Source organism: Sarcophilus harrisii, chromosome 1 (assembly GCF_902635505.1).
Source record: "Sarcophilus harrisii chromosome 1, mSarHar1.11, whole genome shotgun sequence".
NCBI classification, from domain to species: Eukaryota; Metazoa; Chordata; class Mammalia; order Dasyuromorphia; family Dasyuridae; genus Sarcophilus; species Sarcophilus harrisii.
This window is the reverse complement of record NC_045426.1, coordinates 142,851,787-142,876,941: the sequence shown is the minus strand read 5'-3', so window position 1 is coordinate 142,876,941 and position 25,155 is coordinate 142,851,787. Positions and strand designations below refer to the sequence as shown.

General features: G+C 32.6%; 1 protein-coding gene and 1 long non-coding RNA gene across 2 annotated transcripts in view; one reads left to right on the top strand and one right to left on the bottom strand.

Annotated features, from left to right (window-relative positions):
* ARL15 (ADP ribosylation factor like GTPase 15) overlaps nt 1-25,155 on the top strand; it is a 496,737-nt gene that overhangs the window by 398,516 nt on the left and 73,066 nt on the right.
* LOC116423208 overlaps nt 1-25,155 on the bottom strand; it is a 61,953-nt gene that overhangs the window by 8,894 nt on the left and 27,904 nt on the right. The window contains exon 2 of the long non-coding RNA XR_004233712.1: nt 5,486-5,549. This is a non-coding gene — a long non-coding RNA (uncharacterized LOC116423208). The remainder of the gene's footprint in view (nt 1-5,485; nt 5,550-25,155) is intronic.

Genomic DNA, 25,155 nt, shown 5'->3' with positions numbered 1-25,155 from the left:
TATGAATTATAACCCATTGAAAATCATTGATGTTTAAGGTTTTAGATTTGGGGAAATCACACACTATTTTGTAGAACCATAGATATAGATTTCCAGCGTGACTGGAATGGGCAGGTACCAAAGTAGATCCTTTCTTATTGTCAGAGCCTTTAATTAAGAAAAAAGGATCCAAAATCTGCATTAAAATGATTGAATTTATTCTCTTCTCATGTGACTGGACATGTTCCAAGAACTCTTGATAGGATCTTAAAGAAAACCCCTTATCCTTTTGTGTTCCTTTTTTGGAAGAATACCAAGAGCATTCACAGTTACCCGGTTAGGAACCATGTAGATAATTGATAATATTGGAAAGTTTTTCAGGCCCAGAGGATCAGCTACTTTGGCTTGCAGTCAAAAAACTCTCTTGCTTCATAAAGACTCTTTTCTTGAGATTAAATTTATATCTTATAGAATCTTAAAATGTGTGCATTCATTCAACAAATATTTTTTAATATCTGCTGTAAGTATGGCATTATCCTGGGCAATAGAAGATGAGCAAAACATTCCTCAGAGAGTTTACATCATAGGACAGAACTGGGAAAGACCATAAAGGTCACACAGTTCAGACTTCCTCCCTCCCCATGAGATAATAACACCTTCTACTGTATCTTTAACATTCTTTCTCCACTTAAATGTTTCTATTGATGAGTGTCTGGTAAGAAGATTTTGTACATTAGTGGTTCCAGGAGGAATAGTAAAGAAGAGATGAATGAAAGAAATATTGTAGAAGTAGAATCAACCAAACTATTAAATTTAAGTGTTTAAAGAGGAAAACTAAGAAGAATGAGGGTTAAGGCCAAAGTTTTGAATGTAGGAATGTGGGTGAACGTTAGTGCCTTGTAGAAATAATTAAGTTTGAAAGTAAAGCAGGTTTAAGAAAAAGATAGTTAAACATGGATTTGGACATGTTGAACTTGAGGTTACTTTGTGACATTTGAATGAAGGTCATTTATAGAAAGTTAGAAACACTTTTTCAAAGCCTAAAAAGTAAGGTCAGTATTAAAAGTCATCTGCATAGTAGTAGTATATGAAATCATGAAAATAAATAAATAAAGGAATGCAAAGGGAAGTGCAAGGCAGTCAGCCTTTTGGGAAAAAGTCACTTGAAACAATTGGTGAATAGATGAAGTTATCTAAAGGCATGTCCTGAAATATGTATATTATATGTTTTGGAATCTGCATATTAAAAGGAGCAGAGTTTATAGTTGTGTGAATAAATGAATTGATATTTTAACAATACCAAACAAATTTTAAACATTTTTGGCTTGAGTAGTACATTTCATCAATATCCTATTAATTCCACAGAAAATAATATTGCTCTCTTAGACCTACGGGGCACTTTCTGGTGATTACTTTTTTAATTAAACCCAATAGAAATTGGCCAAGAATTGTCACTATTACATTATTAGATTTTAGTCATTCATGCAGTCAATATGAATGTCACAGATTACTATAGCAAATGGACTGAATCTCTAGTGGTGGAAACATTTGCTTTGTGACATGTGATTTCCTAGTTTTCACATTATTCTTGAAAGAATCACAGCATCCCATGTCTTTGGTAGCTCACGTGAGTATATTTGTCTTAAAATTCCATTTTACATTATAGCATTGGTCCTAGTAATAATTATAGATGCTCAATCATATAACATTTAATGTTGACCAAATATCTCCTTTGAAAGGTACATTTTTTCCTTCCATATCACAGGAATTAGGAACATCATGTCCCCCAATCTGAAAAATTCATGTAAAAATTTTGGCCCTCCCTTTGAACCAGAGAGATCTGATTTTTTAATGGGGTGTTTATAGTACCTTATTATAAATTTGGATTGATTATGCATTTCTGAGTTTCTAAACTTTCTGTTGTCTGCTAGCCTTCATGTGTTGTCTGCGTGTTCCATAAAACTACCCAAAATTCCCATTTAATTTCTTATGCTGACCTGTGATATATTGAAACTGTGATGTGTAAGGGATAACTGTAGATAATTATTGCAAGTATTAATCCCCTTTTAAATTTGGAGGAAAGATGAAGGTACCAGAAGTACTTAAGAACGTGCAGCCAAATAATAGCAAATCTTAAATTCAAACCTTCTTCCCCAAGTCCTATGTTTATCAGAGTAAGGCCAAATCAGTGTCTTTGGCAAGGCACAGATCCATTTGTGACCACTTGGAGCATCTGAGTTCCCACAATACTAGCATTCTTTCCCATATCAACACTGATTCTCATGTTAGAATATGCGAATAACAAAACAATGTATTATAACCCTAGCTTCTCTAATTCCTACAACAGGGACTACAGCTTTCCACTCAGATAGAAGATTCACTAGGCAGGTTATAAAGGAAATCTTCATACTGATAGATGGGTTGCTCCAAATTCACTTCATACCTGAAATGGTAGTGGGAGTGACATAGTAGAAGAGTAGAAGAGACAGCTTAAAGAGATAATTGTTAATGAGTTGGCTAACTCCAGACATCTGATTCTTGAATGCTGAAATGAGCAATAGATACTGGGTACAATAGAGGAGTTAGCCCTCCCCAATAGGTATGACCTCTCAGTATCCTATTTGCCATTTCATTTTGTTACATAGTTACACTGCCAGATAGTCTCTGTTGAGCCAGGGACACTGGCCAAACAGCTGTCCTGATGTTACTAAACCTATCAACAGCCTTCAACTGAATGGATCATCATGTACTGCAAACCCACCTGCAAGCATTGTGGTTGGAGAGGATGGTGATCTCTTATTTGGCTTAGTGCCTTCTCCATTTTGAAGAGTTTGGAGAATTTATATGGGCACTCTATTTTTTTTTTTTTTTTTCTTCTTCAGAGGGCCATTTGCATTTTGCAGTCCCATGGGTCTGGATTCTCTCACCCCTTCTGTTCAGTTTCATTAGGCAAAATTCACTAATTCATTGCTAGTCTGTATCTTGTGTTCACATTTAATACCAACCACAATAAATATTTATGATAGGAACAAATTTTGGGAAGGAAGGGATAACTCAGTTCAATTCAGCACCCATTTATTAAGCATCAACTGTGTGCAAGCATTATGCTCAGTGTTGAAAATAGAAAAACTAAACAATAAATTCTTAAGATATTTAGGGCATACTGAATGTAAATAGAAATAAATATGGTATAATTTGAGGCAGAAGAAAATGTCATTAACTAAAGGGAAATCATAGGACCATAGATCTTGAGCTGGAAAGAAACATTAAGACATCTAGGTCACCTCCTTTATTTTTCAGATCAGGAAACTGAGACCCAGAAGATTAAATTATTTGCCAAACATAATATAGATACTTTAGTAGGGAGATTTAAACTCAAGTTGTCTGGGCCATGCTGGATCAGCAGGTAATCCTTGCATTGAGATTGAAGCAAAGAAGGTACAATCTGTGTGAAGATAAGAGAGGCTGTTTTGAGTGATTGGTGGAACCCTTGAAAAAAGTGGAATATAGGTTGGAGTCAGAATGCAGAGAGTTTCAAATGTTAAAGTTAAGAATTTGTACTTTGCCTCACAGGCATGGGGAAGCTTATGAAGCTTGCTCTGTATCACACTGATTGGTTATTTGCTTTTCTGTCCCACATGTAATGTAGTACCTAAATAACTCAATATCTAACTCTATTAGCCTGAGATTTTTAGGAATATTACTTTGTCATATATTGGAGAACTATTATAGAGAGGAGATCCCGGAAGCAATAAAACCATTGAGGAGGCTACTGTGGTAATCCTTGAAGGAAGTGATAAAAGGAAGACATTGGAGGAAGGCAACTACATGGATAGATAGGTGGTATAGTGTTCACAAACAACAGTGCATTATCTTACTAAAATAATACACATACAGCTGAGTTAATATTTGTAAAAAGCTTAGAAACGTTTTGGGACATAGTCCAATCATTTTCACTCATGTCCAATTCTTCTTGACCCCATTTGGGGTTTTCTTGGCAGATTTATTAGAGAAGTTTGCCCTTTTCTTCTCTAGATCATTTTACTGTTGAGGATTAATAAGGCTGGCAGGTTTAAATGACTTGTCTAGGGTTGCATAGCTAGTTAAGTGCCTGAGACTGGATTTGAACTCAGGAAAATGAGTCTTTCTGACTCTGGGCTTGTGTTCTGTCCATTGTACCATCTAACTGCTCTCATATAATAGGCACTATAGAAATGCTTATTTCCTTTCCCCATAACAAAATCCTTGTATTTATCTTGGAGAGCTTGCTTAGTATCTGGAGGAATCCTATAGAGAATTACATATAAGTTCTGTCTTCTACATTTCATATTTTATGAATTCAATTTAACACACTTTTATAAATGTTTAATAAAACAAAGCACTGCCATGCAAAGTTAGTGCTGTACTGACACCAAAGTCAGGAGACTGTTGAATTCTGCTACTGCTTGTATGATCTTAGACAAATCGTTTAACTTGCCTGAACCTATTTCCTTATTTGTAAAAAGATTGTCCAAAAGTCTCTTAAGTCCAGCTCTATGATCCTGTTATTCTGTGAAATATGTTATTTAAAATTTAACTACAATGTGACAGCTACCAAACCAGATACTAACTATTCATGGCTGAATAAAGAATAAAGAGTATTCCCAGGTCATTTTTTTTTTTTATTCTTGCTTCTTATTTCTGTTTTCCTCTATAAAAAATAAATGAAAAGTAAAAGACAAGAAAAAGGGAAGCCCAAAGAAAAGAGTTGTTCTCTAAGTAAAGAATAGTCTATTCTTCTTTGAAATAAGAGATAAAAAATATATTTTAGTTGTGATTGAGTTGTAATTGAGTAGACGTTGTCTCTTTTGTCTTGTGTGGTCTCTATGGCAACTAGGATCACCTAATGTCTTTACCTAGTCCAGTATGTGCAGCGGGGTTGACCTTAATACCTCAGTCACAACATGTTTCCCTCTCATCTCTGATATAAATAACTGAATTATCTTCTTATTTCTTCTAGTCCCTTGTAGTCTAATGCTGATTTCCGCAATCTGATACTGATTTTCACAGTAATCAAATGCAGAAGAGTGAGTAGGAAATGTATTTTAATAAAAATGCTATAACATTTATTGCAGATTTAACTGTTTATGTTGTTCTGTAAATGTTTATGTTAAGCTCCTAACTGTTTCTTTCAATTGAAATGTTCCTCAAGGTTGTAACATTTTTTGAAAATGAAGTTCACCTATAACGATAGTTTAAAGACTTGAGCAACAAAAATTCTGCAATATAAAACTGACTAAATTATTATTCAAAAATAGCCCTTTAACTTTTATAATCTTTGTGTCCAAGTCCATTTACTTCTCAATATCACTTCTTCCTACCCCAGTGGAAATGATGACAGATCAATTGGAATATTTTGTATTTGATTATGATCAGGTCAAAATACTAGCTTCAGTTTTGCTTCTTTTCTGGTTCAGAAACTATTACAAATGAGCAATCTATTGCTAGTACATACTAGAATTCATACCTTTATAGAACTTGCTACATCATGGCACCCTTTTTCCACAGCCTTCAAGAATCAAGAGTTATTTCTGTATGACAATTAAACACTGGATTAGGATTTGAATTTAGAATTATTTAGCACAAATATTAGAAGATTATAAATTGTGAAATATGCTTGTTGAAAATAAATTGAGTTGAAAAAGTTCATTGTTAGAGCTAGCCTAGTATAATTAATGAAAAGAATATAAACTAAAAGTCAATTGAAATGGGTTATAGTTGCATTTTTGTCACTAAATTTATGACCTTGAGCAAGTCAATTCACTACACCATTCACCCTTTAAAATATGGAACCTTTAATTAACATGACCACAGGGGTCCAAATGTGGTCTGGGAAGCTAAGGAAGGTTGAATTGTTATTGCCTTCTTTGTACAAAGATTTTTTTTTTTTTTTAATGCAACCTCATTTCATTAGCTGAAATATTCACATCACAATGTAAAATCAAATAAAATCTGTGATTTTATTTGAATTTCTCTCTGGTCATATATTCTCTTTTCTTTACATGTATAGTTGAATCAAATGCACAGCTTTCTGATTTTGTTCAGATTAATTTAATGGTTAAAATAAATACAATTTTTAAAAAATTTCTATTTATTTTAAAATCCATTTTAAAAGAAGCAGCTTGATATGCTTTCAGTTCTTGACTCTGCTCATATTACATATTAATATTATATAATATATTAGCTATCTCTCAACTTCATATCATCCACAGATTTGGTAAGTATATTGAACAGGACAGGACCAAGGACAGAACCCTATAACATATCAAGAACCATTCCCTTCAGTTTAATATTGATTCATCAATAACACTCATTGTATATAGTTATTTATTCATGTACTATTAAGTGTTAGAAGTGGATTGGTTCTAAAAATTATTCTTTCAACCACTCCATTTTTCCAATGACAAAACTGAGATTCAGCAATATCAAATGACTTGTCTAGAGTCACAAAATAGCAAGTAGAAGATTGAAATATAAATCCATTAAACCATACCACTCCTCTATTGATCCACCTAACTGGTTACCATTTTCCATTTTGTCTATAATATTAAATGCCTTGCTGAAATTTCTTTGAAATATTTTCTTTATGGCAGTTTTGTCATCTTCTAGACTAAGAGCTCTATTAGGTTACTCTCCCAATTAGCTTCTTCTGGTGTGATCTGTTCTTAGTTCCTCATGAGCATTGTTTTCTTTCAAAAATATTCACTAGTAATCTGATAATTAAGGCTGACATTTCTTTCCAGATAATATATTTTGTACACACAAATATATATAAATATACAAATTTATATTAACTACTTAGCTTTTAATTTTATATCATGACAATGTTTGACTTATTACTCAGAAGTATGTGTCTTGGATTGAAACTTTATCATCTTAATGAAAAGTAAAATAATAGTTTATTCAAATAGTCCTTTCTATATTTTTAAAAATCTAAACTGCTATATCAAGAAATAAATAGGTAATTTCACCATATAAACAAAACAATTAAATTACAAACATTTATTTATTTGATTCTCAACTTGATAAACTTAAAATGAAAAATTTTACATACTAAAATTTATGAATAAAAATGGGAAATTTATGCAGTTCAGATTGAGTAAAAGTACATATAATGTACTTTTGTAGAGAGTAAAAATAACACATTCAGAAGATGAACATTTCATAAGAACCCTATTACTATGAGTTTTGTAATCTTTTTAAAGAATAGCTTGTTTCTTAGTTCAGTAGCTTTGGAATTATCAGAATATTGCATTTGCTACTAAAATTTGGGCATGGTTTCAGCTCAAACTTTGATTGCTAGCCATATCCCTTAAAACCCTGCTTATTTTCCATTTTAGATGAATAATTCCCTAATGGAATATTTTCTGGAGGAGTAGAAGTGTTTACTGTTTAACTTTAGAATTGCATTGGTCTTTTTTCAAAGTATCCAATTAGCTTGTGGTATTGGGGAAAATTTTTGTTTCAACAATATTTTTATCTTGATTTAGCAGATTCTGAAATCGTTTTATAAAAAAATTGTCATTTGCCCACAACATAAAAAATTAACTAAAAATAACTATTATATATACAGTATCATTTTATTTTAATCCCTGAAACAACCTGTAGTCAAACTGTTTTTCCCATTTGATTAATCTTAGTTATTAACTTCCTGCTAAAATTTCCTAAAGCAGGTGAATATTCTGTTCATGTATTTATTTTCTGGACCATTTGTTCTGTTCAACTGTGCTTACCAGTGACCATCATTCAGATATCACTGTCATTTTCATCATCAGCAAATAATATTTATTTACTGCCCACATGCTCTTTCTACAGCCGTTTTCCCAAGTAACAGAGTCCCCAAAATTAGCTGAATATGGCAAAATAAAACACACTAGTATTTGCACAATTCTGCATTAGATATATTTGAATAACTACAAATAAGGCATTTAAAAGAAAAATAGGTCATAGAAACCATCATCAAAGAAACCAATCACAGTAGGGAAAAACATGTAAGTATCTCTTCTCATTTCCTCTCCTCTGTATTAGACCTCAGTAAGTGTTCTTACTTGAGCATGTTACTTACTGTTCCTATTCCATACCATGCTATAAAAACCTGATTTTCAGTTATATGTAATTAGTTTATAGAGCAAATCCTTTGATCCACAATAAAACCAAATCTGTATTAATATTTGTGTTGGCCCTGATAATCAGAAGAAATATAATAATTTATATAAACTTGACAATTTTCAAAGTGTTTTTAGACACTGTATTTTTGGAACCTCAAAGCAAGCCTATAACAATAATATTTATATTTTTAATAACAACAGCAACTAATATTTACGTAGTGCTTACTACATGCCAGGAACTGTGCTGAACATTTTACAATTATTATCTCATTTTATCCTCTTGACAATCTAGGAGATAGGTCCTAATGTGACCCTCTTTTTAATGGATGAAGAAATGGGCACTTGGATTAAATGACTTGCCTTCCATCACAGAACTAGTTAGCTCCTGAGGCAGGATTTGAGCTTTGTTTTTCCTAACACTGTGCCCTGAGCTCTATCCATTAGGCCCCCTACTAGCCTAAGAGGAGAACATGTCTTACAAACATGCCTTTGCCTACAAATAGATAAAGCAGATTAGCCCCATTTTGAAGATGAAAAAAATTATGGGTCAGAAAGGTCTAGTGTCTTATTCATAGTTATACATAGCTAATACATGACAGTACCAGAATTAAAATCTTCTAATGCTTTCTTTACTCTTTTGATCACACTCCTCTGATCAAATAATTTAGAAAGCTATCACATTACAGAAGTACTATTTCTTTGATATTATTAAAATCACTATGATCAAATTAATGCCAAGGGCATCAGGAAGTATAGAAAAAACCAATATAAAGGGCAGCACTAAGTTGATAGGTAATTCTTAACCTTTATGAAAAAAAAAATGGCTTAATAGATGACTTGTCTAATAGATGATTATTGTCATCTAAACAGTAAATTAAAAAAAAAACAACAACAACAATTTAATAGAGTGCCCATGCAAGAGTTATTTTGGAAACAAAAATTGCATTACATCAGCAAGAATTCAATTACTGAGTCTTCCATGTCTGGCCCCTCTGCATCCCACACTAGCTGTAGATTTGCCAAAAAAGGCATAAGGAAATTTGGTACTGTATTCATTAGAAATAGCGTGTAAGTGTACTGAATATTGAATTTAACATATTATCCAACTTAAGTAACAGATCTATTTTTAACACTCCATATTGTGTATGTGTGTGTATGAATGTGTTTCAAGAAATATTTGCATGTACTTGAATCATAGAATTATAAGAAATAAGTTCCGGGGGATTAGATGCTAAATGTTATTAGTATGGAGAGATCATTCATAATTTCTAAATATTTTTGTAGTTCTTTAGCTTCTTTTATTGTCTAATTGGAAAACTGGTAAAATACTATCATTTTCCAGATAAAGTTCTTGGCAATTACTCCTCAAGCCCCATAGGACAGTCCACAGCTCCATGAAAACATGAGTCAAATACATTACAAATTTCCCAAGGAGAATCAACATATTTTCCAGCTGTTTGGATACTCTGTCTAAAATCTGACCAAAGCTCTCATCTCTTAGTATTGTTCTGGACTTTTATATTTTGACTTTGATTTGTCCAATGTTTTAATTTCTATTCTGAGCCAATAGTTGGAGTCTTCACTTTTCTTCTTGAGGCTTTTAACTCTTATCACATATGAAAAAAATCCATTAACTAAAAAATAATATTTCTTTAGGTATTTTTTTTGCCAGCTCCAAAATCCTGCTCAATATTATCAAGCTTTTTTCCTCCCCAGATAGTTCAATTCTATAAATAATAGAAAAAGTGTCTCCCAAATATAACATCAAAAAGCCTTAAACTTGTTTTGATTGATTAGTTTCAAGTTTTCTGTTTTAAATGTCACTTGGCGCAAGCCAAAATGCTTTAATTTATTCAGAAGGAATGCATTTGTGATCATTCCAATTAATCCCTTGTCTGTTTTGTCTGGCATGTGCATGAACCTAGTTATCATAACTTTAAAGTTTGGCAAATTGAATAGTAAACTGCCCAAGGTGGTATGGAAAACTTTCAGGGCCCAATTAACAAAAGTCAACTTGTCCTCTGGCCTATCTACACAAAATCATCTGCTGCTCCAAGTTGTTTAACTGTTAATAACTTGCAATGACTATTTCAGGGCATGAAGGTGAGGCACAGCAACTGTGTCAATAAGAATCAATTCCAGGAGTGGAGACTTAAACATAAGGGAACATACATGCTTCTTCCTGCCTTCATCCTCACTTTTTTTTCCTTTTCTTTGTTTCAAGAGGAAAAACCAAAATAGAAACAATCCATAGTTATCCCAAATCTTTGATAAAATTTGAGTTGAGTCATTTTATCCTGAAATGTTTTCCAGGGTAAGTTGTTGTACATATTCTAGAGATGTTTTCTTCATCTATCTAAATGATGTTAGGTGACTAGAACAATATACTTTTACCTCAGCAAAAAAAAAAAAAAAAAAAAAAAAAAAATGCTTCTGCAAAGAAGGAAGAATTTAGATCAATTGGATTTTTTTCTTTAATAAAGCCATGGTTTCTATTTCCTTGTCATTCTCTGTCTGCCTTTGTTTCTTTCATCCTCAGCTCTCTTTCCTTTATCACGAGATGGAAATTTCCCCAGGTGCCATGACTGCCAAGCTTACCAATATTTTTTTTTTCTTTAGGTTGTTAACATTCCATACCTACAATATGGAACTGAATATGATATATTGGAAATGTGCATTTTGTCTCTTCATCACCTTCTGAAGAAGGAAAAATGCCTGTAGACTTCAAAATATGTACACTGTCATAATTTAATTTTGAGAAATCATACATAATTTTCATTTAGATTTACTCACTTTTAACAAATAGGAAGATTACCATAATTTATAACATTTTTAAAAACTTAAACCTATTTGGAAATGGAAAACATCTTAAAATAGGTATTATTCTTTTCCATAAAGTACTTCAATTATTTCAAAAATTAACTTAGCTAAAATGCTGACAGGAAAAAAAATCTCATACTTATTTTTATTTGGAATATTTTAGTCTTTTGAGGGAAATTTAATAGGTCAATAAATTCAGAATACTATGTTATTTAAACTCATCTCTACCATATTTCTAACTTCCCAGAAGACCGGTACTCTATTTCAAATTACATAATAAGTAAAGAGAGCAACATGGGAAACTGGGTTTCAAGTCAAGAGGATATGGATTCAAATCCTGCTTTGGTCACTTTTGTGACTTTGGGCAAGGAGGACATAACTTCTTAGGTCATAGGTCCACTTAGGTCCACTAATTCCCTTCCACCTCTAAATCTTAAAACCTTTAATATTATTGGCAATACCTTTTATTAAATATAAGCTGGAAATTCCTGTAGTGAAAGAGGTTAAGATAATTAGAAATAGCAGTGAACCTGCTCTTCCTTTCTTAATGATTCTATTTTATTTACCAAAATATACACTTAAATTAATTAATGTTACTCATTGTAAAATCAGCATTTTGTTCCTGGCAATGTGTACTGAAATTATTGTCACATGTTTTTAATTTTCGAAAATCTATCTTTCTAAGATAGACATGGAAAGAAAAAGTAACTGCTCAGAACACCACATTAACAGGAAAGTAGTTGAAGTTCTGCCATGAATAGTTATAAAAAAAAATGTATGATACTATTTGGCCTCATCTTACTAGCTGGGGAATTCAAATTGTTGAATACCTAATAGTGCTTTTCTAAGTATTTTAGTTTTTAAAAAAATATGCTGTGGTAGACAAAGCATGCCTGTTATGTAAACATACAGTTACTAAAGATACTGAAACACTACTAAGTATTTAAATAGATATAAAATGTACTCAGTTAACAATGAAAAATGACTGAAGTGTTTTTTTTTTAAATGCTGTAAATCAAAAATATAACGGAGAGCTTTGTGAGATGAGTAGTATCTCACATTTAATGAAATCTCATCACAAAAACTAGTATTTTGTTGACTTTGTTATGCCTAAAGCTCCCTGGGAGTTCCTGATTTGAGCATGCAAAGTTCTGCATTTATACTTTTATAATATCTTCAATTTCTAATCCCAGGTAGATAGTTTTATTTACCCAAATTATGTTTTTCAAAATTAAAGCACACTATCTAAAAGGAAAAAAAAAATATTCTTATCCCTGGATATTTACAAATGTTGAGAAAAATTCAGTTAAACATTTGCTAATTTAGTCCTACATTTTGTCAGTACTTAAGCAAAATAGGGTTCAAATGAACATTGTAAGGTCCTGCATCAGGCACTGTAGGCAATGCAAAAAAATTATTAAGACACAGATCAAGGCTTGAAAGGCAGTGTGGATAGCTCTCATTTTATACTTGCATAGTGCCTTACTTTGCATTAGCGTCTAGAGAATAACCCAATATTCCCACTCTAGGTCCAGTTGTCTTTTCACTATGACATAACTGCCATTAGGCATCTTTGTCTCTAAAAATTACATTCAGAAATGCTAAAGCTTATGTTGAAATTTTTTGTATTCTGCCCATTTTCATGAATTTCAAAAAGATTTCACCTCCAATTCTCAGCTATTTGAAAATAATAGACAAAAATAAAAGGGAAAAAAATTTACATGATAACTTTATTATCTATTTTAAAAGAATAGCAAGTTTTACTTAATAGATTTGTAGTTTTATTGCAATCATTGTTGGGTTTTTAAAAATTTTACATTATTGAAATGTTTGTTTTAATCCATAAATTAGAAATAAAATTTAAAAGTTATAGCCTCATTATGTGTCTGCCCATGGTAAGACAAGAACTCGTGGGTGGAAGAATTGACAGTCCTATTATTTGTTTTTCTAGCCAGATCCTATCTATAGTATTGTGTTCAGTTCTGGGAGGCACATTTTAAGAAGTACCTGTGCAAGCTGGAGCACATCTGAATGAGGGCAACCAGAATGGTGGGAAGGCTAGAAACAATGTCATTTGTTTAAGTTAGAAAGAAAAGACTTTAGCTCCGATGTCTCTTAAATCTTGAGACATTGGAGCTATCTTCATGTGTTTGAAGGGTTGTCGTGTAGAAAAGGGATTAAGTTTGAATACAGACTGAAGCATACTATTTTTCACTTTCTTTTTCTTTTTCTTTTTTTCCTGTTGTCTTGTACAAAATGACTAATATGGAAATGTTTTACATAATTGCACATGTATAACCTATATGTGACTGGTTACTATCTCAGGAAGGGGGAAAGGGAGGTAAGGAGGGATGGATAGAATTGGGAACTAAAAACTTTAAGTAAATTTTTTTTTTTAATTGAAGGAATAAAGGGGGGGATTAAGCTTGCCGTGCTTATAGGTCTTGTAGGGCAGAGATATTTGTATCAACGGATTTCAGTTTGATGAAAAAACTTCTTGGAAATTAAAGCTATCTAAAAGCTAACTTGGGCTTTAGTAAGTACCCTTCTCTGGACTATCTTCAAGCTGAGGGAGATGCAGCAGAGAGAATTTTTGTCCAGATATAGATGAGACTAGATGGCCTCTGAAGTTCTTGTACCAGAGAGATCATATGATTCTGTGAATATAAGGAGGCACATTTTATAGACCCTCCAGAAATTAATATTGAAAGAGTACTTTGAGTCCCTCTTAGCCTTCCCACATGACAGTCCTTTCTTCAGAAATCAACAATTGAAAATCTTGTTTTAGAATTCAAGCCATTGGGTTACATGTTGTTTTATTGTATTTCAAAGAAAACTGTTAATTCTTAGTGGTTTCAACCTTATTACAGACTTAATCTACAATGTAGTCTTATTTCTAAAAGTATAAATTCAATTGCTTATCTGATCCTTTCATTAGTTGATTAGTTGATCATCAGGATCAAAACAATTATATTGACACTGACCAACAAAAGTGCTATCCAGTGCAGCAAGAGTTCTTTCCCTCTAATAACTCAGTTGCTATGCTTAAGTCTTCCTCTTTGTCTTTCTAGTAATCCTATATGTGCATTTAAAAACTCCTGTTTCTCAATACTTTCAAATATATATATATATTCAGCCCAATTTATCTCTTTACAAAGATAATTCCAAATGTGTGTTATTTAGTAGATACTTAGTGAATTAGTGAATTTTTGTGGTTTTTAATTAAATATACAGAGAGGAAACAGGGTTTTCTTGTATGACTTTTAACCCACTCATGGGATGTGGATCATGAGATGTTATGGGTTAAAAGTAAAACCCATCAAAAAAATAGTAGAACATACTTTCCTATTGTTTCACCCCACATTAAGGCAATTTCAGTAGGTAGATAATATCTTGATTTGTCATAACCATTTAGTATCCTGATAACTTTGATTTTCAAGTATTCATTGACAGTGTTTCTATTATAGAAAAGCTTCCCTCTCCCCCATATTTCTTTATGTCGCTTCTAGCTTTTGTTTCATATTAGTGTTTTGTCTTTGAAAGTTTTAGCATTCCAAAATGATTATAGCAAAGAATTTTGAATTGATCTAGGGTTGGAATGTGGGTCACATATAAAAATGTTTTTCATTGTTGATTTTACATAAGAAGGTAAATCTTCTAGGTCATCTAGCTTAACTATATAACCTGTTTACTATTATCATTAGAAAGTTAACAACTGAACAGTTGGTTTGCTTTCACTAATCATTGTTGAACAGATGATTTGAAGTGAATATTATGTTTCTTTTGGAGCTTAAAAAGTTCCCGTTTCAGCCCAGTTGTTTAAAAGCATTTTAATAGTTCAATTCAATATGCATTTATGGACTTCTTATATAAAAGATACCATATTTGATACTCAGGACAAAAAGAAAGAACAAAACAAATCTTTGACCTCCAGGGGCTTTCATTCTGTTACTGTTATAAATGCTAATATATTGTTGTTGCATTTTCACTATGGAATATCATGTGAATTATCATGGGCACATGTAAAGTTCTGTGGGACAAAATGGATTTTATATTTATATATATTTACATATATGTAATATGTAAAATATATATATATATATATAATATTTAACAACTGTTTAAAAGTTAGAAAAGATAGAATATTTTTGGATTTGATATCATGATGTAATTCATTACATATAGCCTTAATGAAGGAATTCAGATAAAGTTGAAAAAGTATTGACCTTGGGAATTAAGAGAGTGAGTCCAGTCCAGGCTGTGGCATTTACTAGTAATGTGATCCCAATTTAGTCACTTACATGCTAGTCTTCAGTGTGTTCATCTAGAAAATATAGCTAGGAATTTTTGCATTATATAACTCAGAGTTCTTTTGAAGGATACAAATCTTGTATAAATGTAAAAATGTATAAACAATCACCTACAATTTATCTATTATTGCCAGAGTTTTTCACTTTAATACTTTAGGTAAGATAATTAATTTCATTAGATCAGTGACCATAGATCTGAAGCTGGGAAGGACTTTAGAAGTCATCTAGAAAGTCTGACATTCTGATTTTATAGCTGAAGAAATCTGAGATCCTGAAAGGCTTGCCAAAAGTCATACAGATAATGTGACACAGATTGAACCTAGATCATTCAAATTCATCACTTTTTCTATTCTGCCTCCCTGACTTGAGGCAGTAGAAAGTCATGTATTGAACACAACATTTTATATACACCAAGTCTTTGTTAATGTAACCAATTAAGTTAAAGAATTTAGAATCATCTTAAGAATTTAGTTTCCTCATCTGTAAAATGAGCTGGAGAAAGAAATGACAAACCATTCTAATATCTTTACCAAGAAAACTCCAAATGGGGTCACAAATAAATATGATTAAAATGAGTTTGCTATATAATTCATAAAAATAAGCATTTTCAGTATAGAAATGAAGGGATAAAATTCAGAAGTGACTTTTATGAACTGACCCTATTATCTTTTTTTTTTTTTTTTTTTTTTTTTTTAAGCCTTTCTGGAGAGTACTTTTAAATTTCTGTATTTTGGGATCATAGGATCATAGAGATAGAGTTGGAAGGGACCTTAGAGGCTAGCTAGTTCCCCTCACTTTACAGATGAAGAAACTGAGGCCCCAAAAGAATGAATTACTCTCCCAATGTCTTAAAAGTAAACTGAATCTGATCAGGATTTGAACCCATTTGCTCTGACCTAAATTTTTTTTGCTCCTTTAACTATACCTTCCCTCATTCCTTCATAAATGCTTTGTGAATTTTTAAACAGTTGTTTTGATATATATATTTCCAACAACTATACACTCACTTTTCTGTATATAGCATTTTGAAACCTTTCAACACTGTCCTTTGAAATGGGTAAGAAAATAAAATCAGGTGAAATATTAGTAAGTATAAAAGCTGTCTGCCAAGTTATTAATCAAATATTTGATTCTCCTTGTATTAAGGAAACAATTTCAAGAACTACTGATAATAAGAAATCAGTGGTCCCTGTATTGCAGGTCCTTTTAATATGAACTTCAATTCAGGTAATAAGGACATTACCAAGGCATTTCTCAGCTGTTCCTGAGGTAACCCAAACCCCTTGCTCATTTGTCCTTTATCCTTTAGTTGTATTGTTCAGATCCTAAATACTTGGTCTCAAAAATGACTCCCAAAAATCTTTGGGTTAAAATGCAATTTGAGGGTCGCTATCCAGTACAGGAGGAAAAGCACAAAGTATTCATTGAACCATCATGTGGATTTGTTTTCTGTATATTAAAGGAATAAATGCTATGGTCTTCAAGGATCTTTGGATACTTTTTTTGTTGTTGTTATGGTTGCTTTTAAAAGTTATGAAGCTATCAAAGAGAACTGGACCTAATCATCATATGGTGTAATGAAGCCTGATTTGGGGACAATAAGAATTGGGGGAGGAGGTTGGTAGGGAGTGATCAAAAGCTTATTCAGCAGCCAAATATTAATGCTGCAAAAGAAAACACATTTAATTACCTATACTATGCAGTGATCATTATTACTTAAGGTAACTTATTGAAACTGGCAGGATATAGTTAGTGGTATATCCTGTGATTTTACTTAAACCACAAATGCTTCTTCTGGTATCTCAGAGTCATCTTGATGTGATAACTGGTAGATAAATAAGTAACAAGATTTTTCTGGAGTTGAGGAGAAAACCTCATGAATTTGATAATTTTCCAATCATCTACAAATTTATAACTATTTCTTCATGATGAAATATCAACATTTATGCCATAAGTGTCCCTCAGGATTTTCTTCTGGGCCCTCTTCCCTCCTCCCATTATAATACTTCGCTTGGTGATCTCATCAGCTCTCATGGATTTAATTACAGTTTCTCTCTGCTGATGATTCTCAAATCTACCTATCCTGCCCCAATTCTCTGCTGATCTCCAATCTCACATCTCCAGCTGCTTTTCAGACATCTCAAAGTGGATGTCCAGTAGACATCTTAAACTCAATATGTCCAAAACGGAAATCATTATCTTTCCCCCTACATTCTTCCCCTTCTCCTTCATTCCCTGTTATTGTAAAGGTCAACAACAGCATTTTCCCCACTCCCTCAGGCTCACAACCTAAGAGTCATCCTGGACTCCTTGACATCTCTACCCTACCATTTCCAAACTGTTGCTAAAGCCTATTGATTTCTCCTTTTCAATATCTCTCCTATATATTCCTTTCTTCTGACACTATTACTACCTTAGCCTGGTCCCTAATCACCTCACACCTAGATTATAGCAGTAATGTGCTGGTAGGAATTTCTGACTTCATTCTCTCTCCACTTTATTCCATCCTCCATTTTGCTGCTAACATGAATTTCCTAATTTTCTGGTCTAATGATGTCACCCCTCTTCCCTTTCCTGTGCTCAATAAACTCTAGTAGTTTCTTATTTCCTCCAAAAGCAAACACAAAACACTCTGGCATCCAAAGCCCCTCATTACCTCACCTCCCAACTTTCCTAGGTTTCTCGCATCTTCCTATCTAGCAAGTACAGTGACATTATCCTCCTAAGTGATCCATCGACAAGATATTCCATCTCTTGGTTCCAGAATGTTCTCTCTGGCTATCCCCCATGCCTGGAAGTATTTTCCCTCCTCCCTCTGACTGTTGGTCTCCCTGGCTTCGGAAATCTCAACTTCTATAGGAAGCCTTCTCTAATCCCTCTTAATTCCAGTGCTTTCCATCTTTTAATTATTTCCTATTTGTCTCATACATAGCTTGCTTTGTATATATTTCTTTGCATGTAAGCTCTTTGAGGTCAGGAACTGTCTTTTGCTTCTTTTTGTATCTTCAGCCCATAGTGCCTGGGACACATAAACACTTAATGAACATTTATTGATTGATGGGTTGAGAGGGAAAACAAATAGGAATGCTTCATCTTAGTCTAGATTTTATTACATATGTAGTGAACCCATAGTATATATTATTGAAATTAATGACCAGGACAAAACATCTTTATTAATAATAAGGACATTAGAAATGAGTTTTTAATTGTGGCCTATGATTTATCAGGCATTTAGAGTGTATTTTATATGTCAATACCACAGGTATAAATAAATATCTGTGTAAAGATATTTTAATCCACAGCAGTTTTTACAAATTCCTCATGCCTTTGAAAATTTCATTCTTTGTCTAACAACAAGATTCTTATATAATCACTTTATAAAGAAAAGATTTTCTTATTTTCTACTGAAAAAACAGGTTTGAAGATTATTTCCCCATCACTTCCCAAACTTAGTACACACTGGACTCTTTTTCCACAAACATTATTTCTGTTTTTATTGTAAAACCGCAATGCAGTTTTTCATTTGATTATTTTGTCATCTAATTCCTAATAATAAAAGATGCCAAAAGCTATTAGAAAAATTGCTTGCCAGAAAATATATTTTTATTCTTTTTTGATTTATCTCGGTATTTAAATGGTTTTTAAAATATCAATAAATGATGTGGAAAAAGCGTGTAGGCATTCCCCCATGAATATTAAAAAAAAAAAAAAGAAAGAAAGAAAATCGAAAGTATTTATTCCTAATTTAAAATGAAAGAAGTGAATTTGATAGCTATACATTTGCTATATTCATTGTCAGAAGGCAAGCTGCTTAACAATACAACATGTGGTATAAGCTAAAGGTGTGCATTTAAATTGACTTGACTAGACAGAAGAGATCAATCCCTCAGGGATACTTCTATTTCAATACTTGGATAAATGTGATTTCATCTGTGTAGATGTATTCCCTCCACTAATGTGAAATGCTGTACATAGGGGTTTTTGTGTTTTTGTTTTTGTTTTTTTCCTGGCTTTCCCATAAATCCTCCACAGAGGTTCTACCCACTGGAAGATTCCCTCTGGTAGTTTTAAAAATTACCAAGCTTATCAGAGACTTTTTTTAAAAAATTGAAATAGAGAATTGTATTTATATGCAGAAACTTTGATTCTTATGCATAGAGACTGTGACGTCCAAATCTTCATCCATCAAGCGCAATAACCATTTTGTTGTACACATGAAACAAAAAGAGGAAAAAATGAAGCCAAGATAATGAACTTTTCTCAGTCATAATTCAAAATTCTGTGGAATCACTTTCAGGATCTCCCCACACAGCAGTCCCCAACATAATGGGGTCACATAAGCAGACCCAGATCCATACAGTACACAGATGAATTCCAGACTTATGATATGAAAAGAAACTCTAATTAAATTAAAATTAAATAATTAAATACTAAAATAAGTATTTGTTTTTATATGCACCTTCTATGCTACAATAAAATAAGACAGTCTTTTGTAATGCTGGGGAATACAAAATAATCTAGGTGAGAGGTGATAAAGGCTTGAAGGAGGGTAGTGACTATGTGAGTGGAGAAGAGATATATAAGAAAGATATTGGTAAGGTAGGAATGGCAAGATCTGGCAATAGATTGGATGTATGGTGTGAGGGAGAGTGAGTAGTCAAGAATATTATACCAAAGTTGTAAACTTGGGTGACTGTAAAAATGATGGAGCTCTTGTTGATGATTAAAAAAAAAGTTCAAAAGAGGAGAAGTTTCTGGAGAAAAGATGATAAATTTTATTTTAGATGTGTTGAGTTTTAAATGTGTATGGGTCATCTATTTTCAGATATTCAAAAGGTGTTTAGTTACATGGAATTTGAGCTCATGTAAGAAAAAAAAGCTGCTAGATCTAGGAATGATAGTTCCAGAGATGATCATTGAATTCATGAGAGCTGATGAATTTGATAAGAGAAAGCATAGAGCAGGACTTCTTATTCTGAGATCAATCATTGCTATAGGTGTTTATGGATAAATTTCGATATTTGTACTTGAATGGTGGAAAAAAAATTGATCTTTATTTTTGTTGACCTTAGGCTTCCTTTGTAATTCCATACATTTTAACAGGAAAAATATATACATAAGCATGTATATAATAAAGAAGAATGTCTTAGGATGAAAATAATTGTGAAAAACAGCTCTAACTTTAAATCTTTGAGAAATTGTTCTGAATAGAATACCAATAATTTTATTATAAAATATCAATGACCTCCTTTCAGATAGTTCCTAAAGTAATATTTTTATTTCTTTTCCAAATGAAAAAAAATCCAAATCATTGACTCTTAATTACTCCTACTTAAAATATGTATTCTTTAAAAGAAAGATTACTTCCATAGAGCACATATCAATATTTATTCATTACTTACATTAAAATGGCTGTGATTTCTTATAATAGCCAAAGGAGCACAATTTTAAAAAAAATTTAGTAATCAAAGAATTCTTTTCCTATCTCAGAGGCCTAGGGGGAATGATAAATTTCATTTTTGTGTATGTTGAATTTTAACATGTCTACTGGACATCCAGTTTTGGATGTTTGGAAGGCATTTGGAGAAGATAGATGGAGATGATAGATGATAGACTCAGTAGAGAGGCAAGGACTGGATACATTTGAGAATCATTGGTCTAAAGATTTTAATTAATTTGTGAGTACCAACCTCTTCACGCCAATGAAATAGAATAAAAGAAGAAGAGAAGAGAGGCCCAGGACAATTCGGTGATCCTGGGTGATCTGGAGGAAGATCCAGTGATGGAGACTGATGAGTAGTCAATGAGGTAGGAGTAGAAGTAGGAGAGATTGGTAAAAATTTAGGGAGTGCAGAGAGATCACCTCTTTTAAATTCACAGCTGCTCTCCTGAAGCTTATCTTTTTAAATAGAGGCTTCACTGCTTTATCCTTCCTTGCATACTTCCAGGTAGCACCTGATGTCTGCAGCTGATTCAACCATTCCAGCTGAGCTCAAGATCTATGCTTGTTATCTTGTCTAATGAGATTGGTCAACAAGAATTCACCAAGCTAAATAAAAGATGCTAACATCGATAATGCTACTTAGTCTCTTGGTTGTTGATCCAGTGATTTCTTCTTTTTGTATCTTTCATGTAGATGTTTTTCAGCATTATATAGGCTTGCTCTCATTTGGGAAAAGGTAACTCTTATTGAAATGTAGCATCAAACTTGGGGGAAAAAAGCTGAATTAACCAGGATTTTGATTTTAAAATGTCAAGACACTGTCAGAGCATTTCCTTCACTTTTGACTATTTTTCGTAATAGTGAAACACTTGCACATTAATATCTTGATGTAGAAATAATAAACCAGTATTCTAGATGATAACTCTTAGGGCTATGCATCAAAAACACTGTGGTATTGGAATATAGTACTTTGATTAAAGCTATATTCCAAAGATTCAAGTGAGAAAAAAATATATAAACATAGATAACCTTTATAGTATTTAACATTTAGCCTTCTATTTCTATTCCTTTTGTGATAATTTTTTTTTTTTAAGATTTAATCTCACCTACCTTTGGTTGAGTGGTTTGTTGTGACCAAAGAATGTACATTAATTTCCTGCAATTTCTCTACAAAATTAAGTTAAAACTTCTAGTCCTATTGTAATTTCCTCATGGCCCTTATTTGGTTATATTCTGGATCATTCCTTATAGAGTACATTTACATAGTACGTCTTTCAAATGATATCCCATATGCAGGCTTGAGTTTATTAAACCTAAAGTATACCTCTTTTTGCTTTTTGATTTACCTTCAGTTTTTGGAGTCTTTGGTGATATGTGATTCATAGCTACAATGCAATCACCAAAAGAATATTGGTTTCAAAAAGTTGGACCTTGGTTTCTTTTATTTTTTATCCTTGCTTTTTTTTTTACATTAAAACTTTTTATTTACAAAATATAGGCATGGGTAATTAACCCTTGCAAAACCTTCTGTTCCAAATTTTTCCCTCCTTCCCCCACCCCTTCCCCTAGATGGCAGGTAGTACAATACATGTTAAATATGTTAAAATATATATTAAATCCAACATATGTATACATATTTATACAGTTATATTGCTGCACAGAGAAAATCGGATTTAGAAAGAAAAAATCTGAGAAGGAAAACAAAAATGCAAGCAAATATCAATAGAAAGTGTGAAAATGCTATGTTGTGGTCCACATTCACTTCCTATAGTCCTCTCCCTGGGTGTAGATGGCTCTCTTCATCACTGAACAATTGGAACTGGTTTGAATCATCTCATTGTTGAAGAGAGCCATGTCCATCAGAATGATCATCATATAGTATTGTTGCTGCCGTGTACAATGATCTCTTGGTTCTGCTCATTTCACTTAGCCTCTATTCATGTAAGTCTCTCCAAGCTTCTTTGAAATCATCCTGCTGGTCATATCTTACAGAATAATAATATTCCATAACATTCATATACCACAATTTATTCAGCCATTTTCCTATTGATGGATATCCATTTAATTTCCAGTTTCTAGCCACTACAAAAAGGGATGCCATTTTTGCACATGTGTGGACCTTGGTTTCATGGAAAATTTTAAGTTCAATAGAAGTGTTCCATTTTTTCAAAGACAATCTTGATTTCTCTTTTTCTCCTGTTAAGTTCTGGGCTTAGTTTTTTTGTGCAGCTCACTGTCAAAGATACATGTGCTCATAGGTGGGTATTATAAGTGCGGTTTTATATCTTTTCTGTCCTTTTTCAATTATTTCAAGAATCAATCCTTAGTGCTTGCACAATTGTGCCACCAACTCATGCGTCAAAAAGGCATGTTTCCTGTTTATGTTGTGTTACTCATTTCATGTCAATACTTTTTAGTATTATTTTTTCTTCCTTCATAAAACACATCAGGGATTGCAATGATATGAGTCCAAATGTGGTAATATTTCTATCACTGGTACGGAAAATAGTCTATTTTATAAATTTTCACAGTTTTTTTCCCCTCCAATTTTTATCTATTATTCCTCAGGTTTTCATGCTTATTTATATATGTTCTCAGGATGATCTGACTTAAGTAAATATCTTGCCAACCTAGTTAGAAATTTGTTTGTTCTTTCACTGCTTCTGAATGTTCCATGAGACACACTTCTTATATAATCTTTGCCATCTTTATTCCTAAGAATTTTATGAATGTGTTTATATTGTAAACCATTTTTTACCTTGGCTGCTCTATGTCTCTCCTTGGCAAAGAGATTAAATATTTGCTGGATGACATAGGTTTGTGGCCCCTTTGGCTTCCTTTTTGTGGTGATTGCTTTATATATGTTAAATTTTCCTATCATTTTCAGAATTATTATTGTCTGTGCTTAAAACATGGAAAAGGTAAGCATTTTTTGAAATTAAGTTTTGACTAGATGGCAATGTTAAAAATCAGTTATATTCAAAGAAAAAGGCCAGCTAGGAAATAAGTTTTAAGAAATGTCTCTTTATTATCAAACTGTGCATATCCTTTGATCCAGCAGTGTTACTACTGGGCTTATATCCCAAAGAGATTTTAAAGAAGGGAAAGGGATCTTTATGTGCAAGAATGTTTGTGGCAGCTCTCTTTGTAGTGGCCAGAAACTGGAAACTGAGTGGATACCCATCAATTGGAGAATGGCTGAATAAATTGTGGTATATGATATTATGGAATATTATTGTTCGGTAAGAAATAACCAGCAGGATGATTTCAGAAAGGCCTGGAGAAACTTGCACGAACTGATGCTGAGTGAAATGAGCAGGACCAGGAGATCATTATATACTTCAACAATAATACTCTGTGATGATCAATTCTGATGGACGTGGCCCTCTTCATCAATGAGATGAACCAAATCAGCTCCAATAGAACAGTAATGAATTGAACCAGCTACATTCAGGGAAAGAACTCTGGGAGATGACTATGAACCATTACATAGAATTCCCAATCCCTCTATTTTTGTCTGCCGGCATTTTTGATTTCCTTCACAGGCTAGTTCTACACTATTTCAAAGTCCGATTCTTTTTGTACAGCAAAATAACGGTTTGGACATGTATACTTATATTGTATTTAATTTATACTTTAACATATTTAACATGTATTGGTCAACCAGCCATCTGGGGGAAGGAGTGGGGGGAAGGAGGGGAAAAATTGGAACAAAAGGTTTGACAATTGTCAATGCTGTAATGTAAAATTACCCATACATATAACTTGTAAATAAAAAGGTATAATAAAAGAAAAATTAAAAAAAGAAATGTCTCTTTACCATGGCTTGAAGAGGAGTTGACTTTAGAGTTAAGAAGGATCAAAATCAATAGTACCTTAGAGGAAAGACTAAAAATAAAAAGATATTGTGTGTAACTGAAGCAACTCTAATCAAGTCCACTAAGTTATTTATTTATGTAATGATTTTAACACATATGGGTTGCTTAACTCAACAAGACCTCAAACCTCTAGTGACTAAAGCAGATGAGTCTGCTATTTTATGAATGGATTTTCCTTATTGATGTTCTCCACACAAATAACACAGTTCTAGATGGAAAATTATATATAGCTTTATATGGGTATACACATCTCTGTGTGTGTGTACATATATATAGATATAGATATATAGATATTTGTAGACATACATACTTACATAGTACACAAATACATGCACATATACTTGCATACACACACATATATACACACACACACACAATCTATAGTTCTACTTAGTAACAGTATCAAGTTTTCTGGTTACAACAGTTTTGGGGCTCTTTTGGTACCCTTGTTCTACTTGTTGATTTACAATAGTAAAATTTTCTTAGAAAATGAATCAAATCCCTCATTTTCTTTCTAAAATGAGAGAGATTGAATAATATTTTAGTTACTGATTATATTAAAAATCTTTTTGTACTCT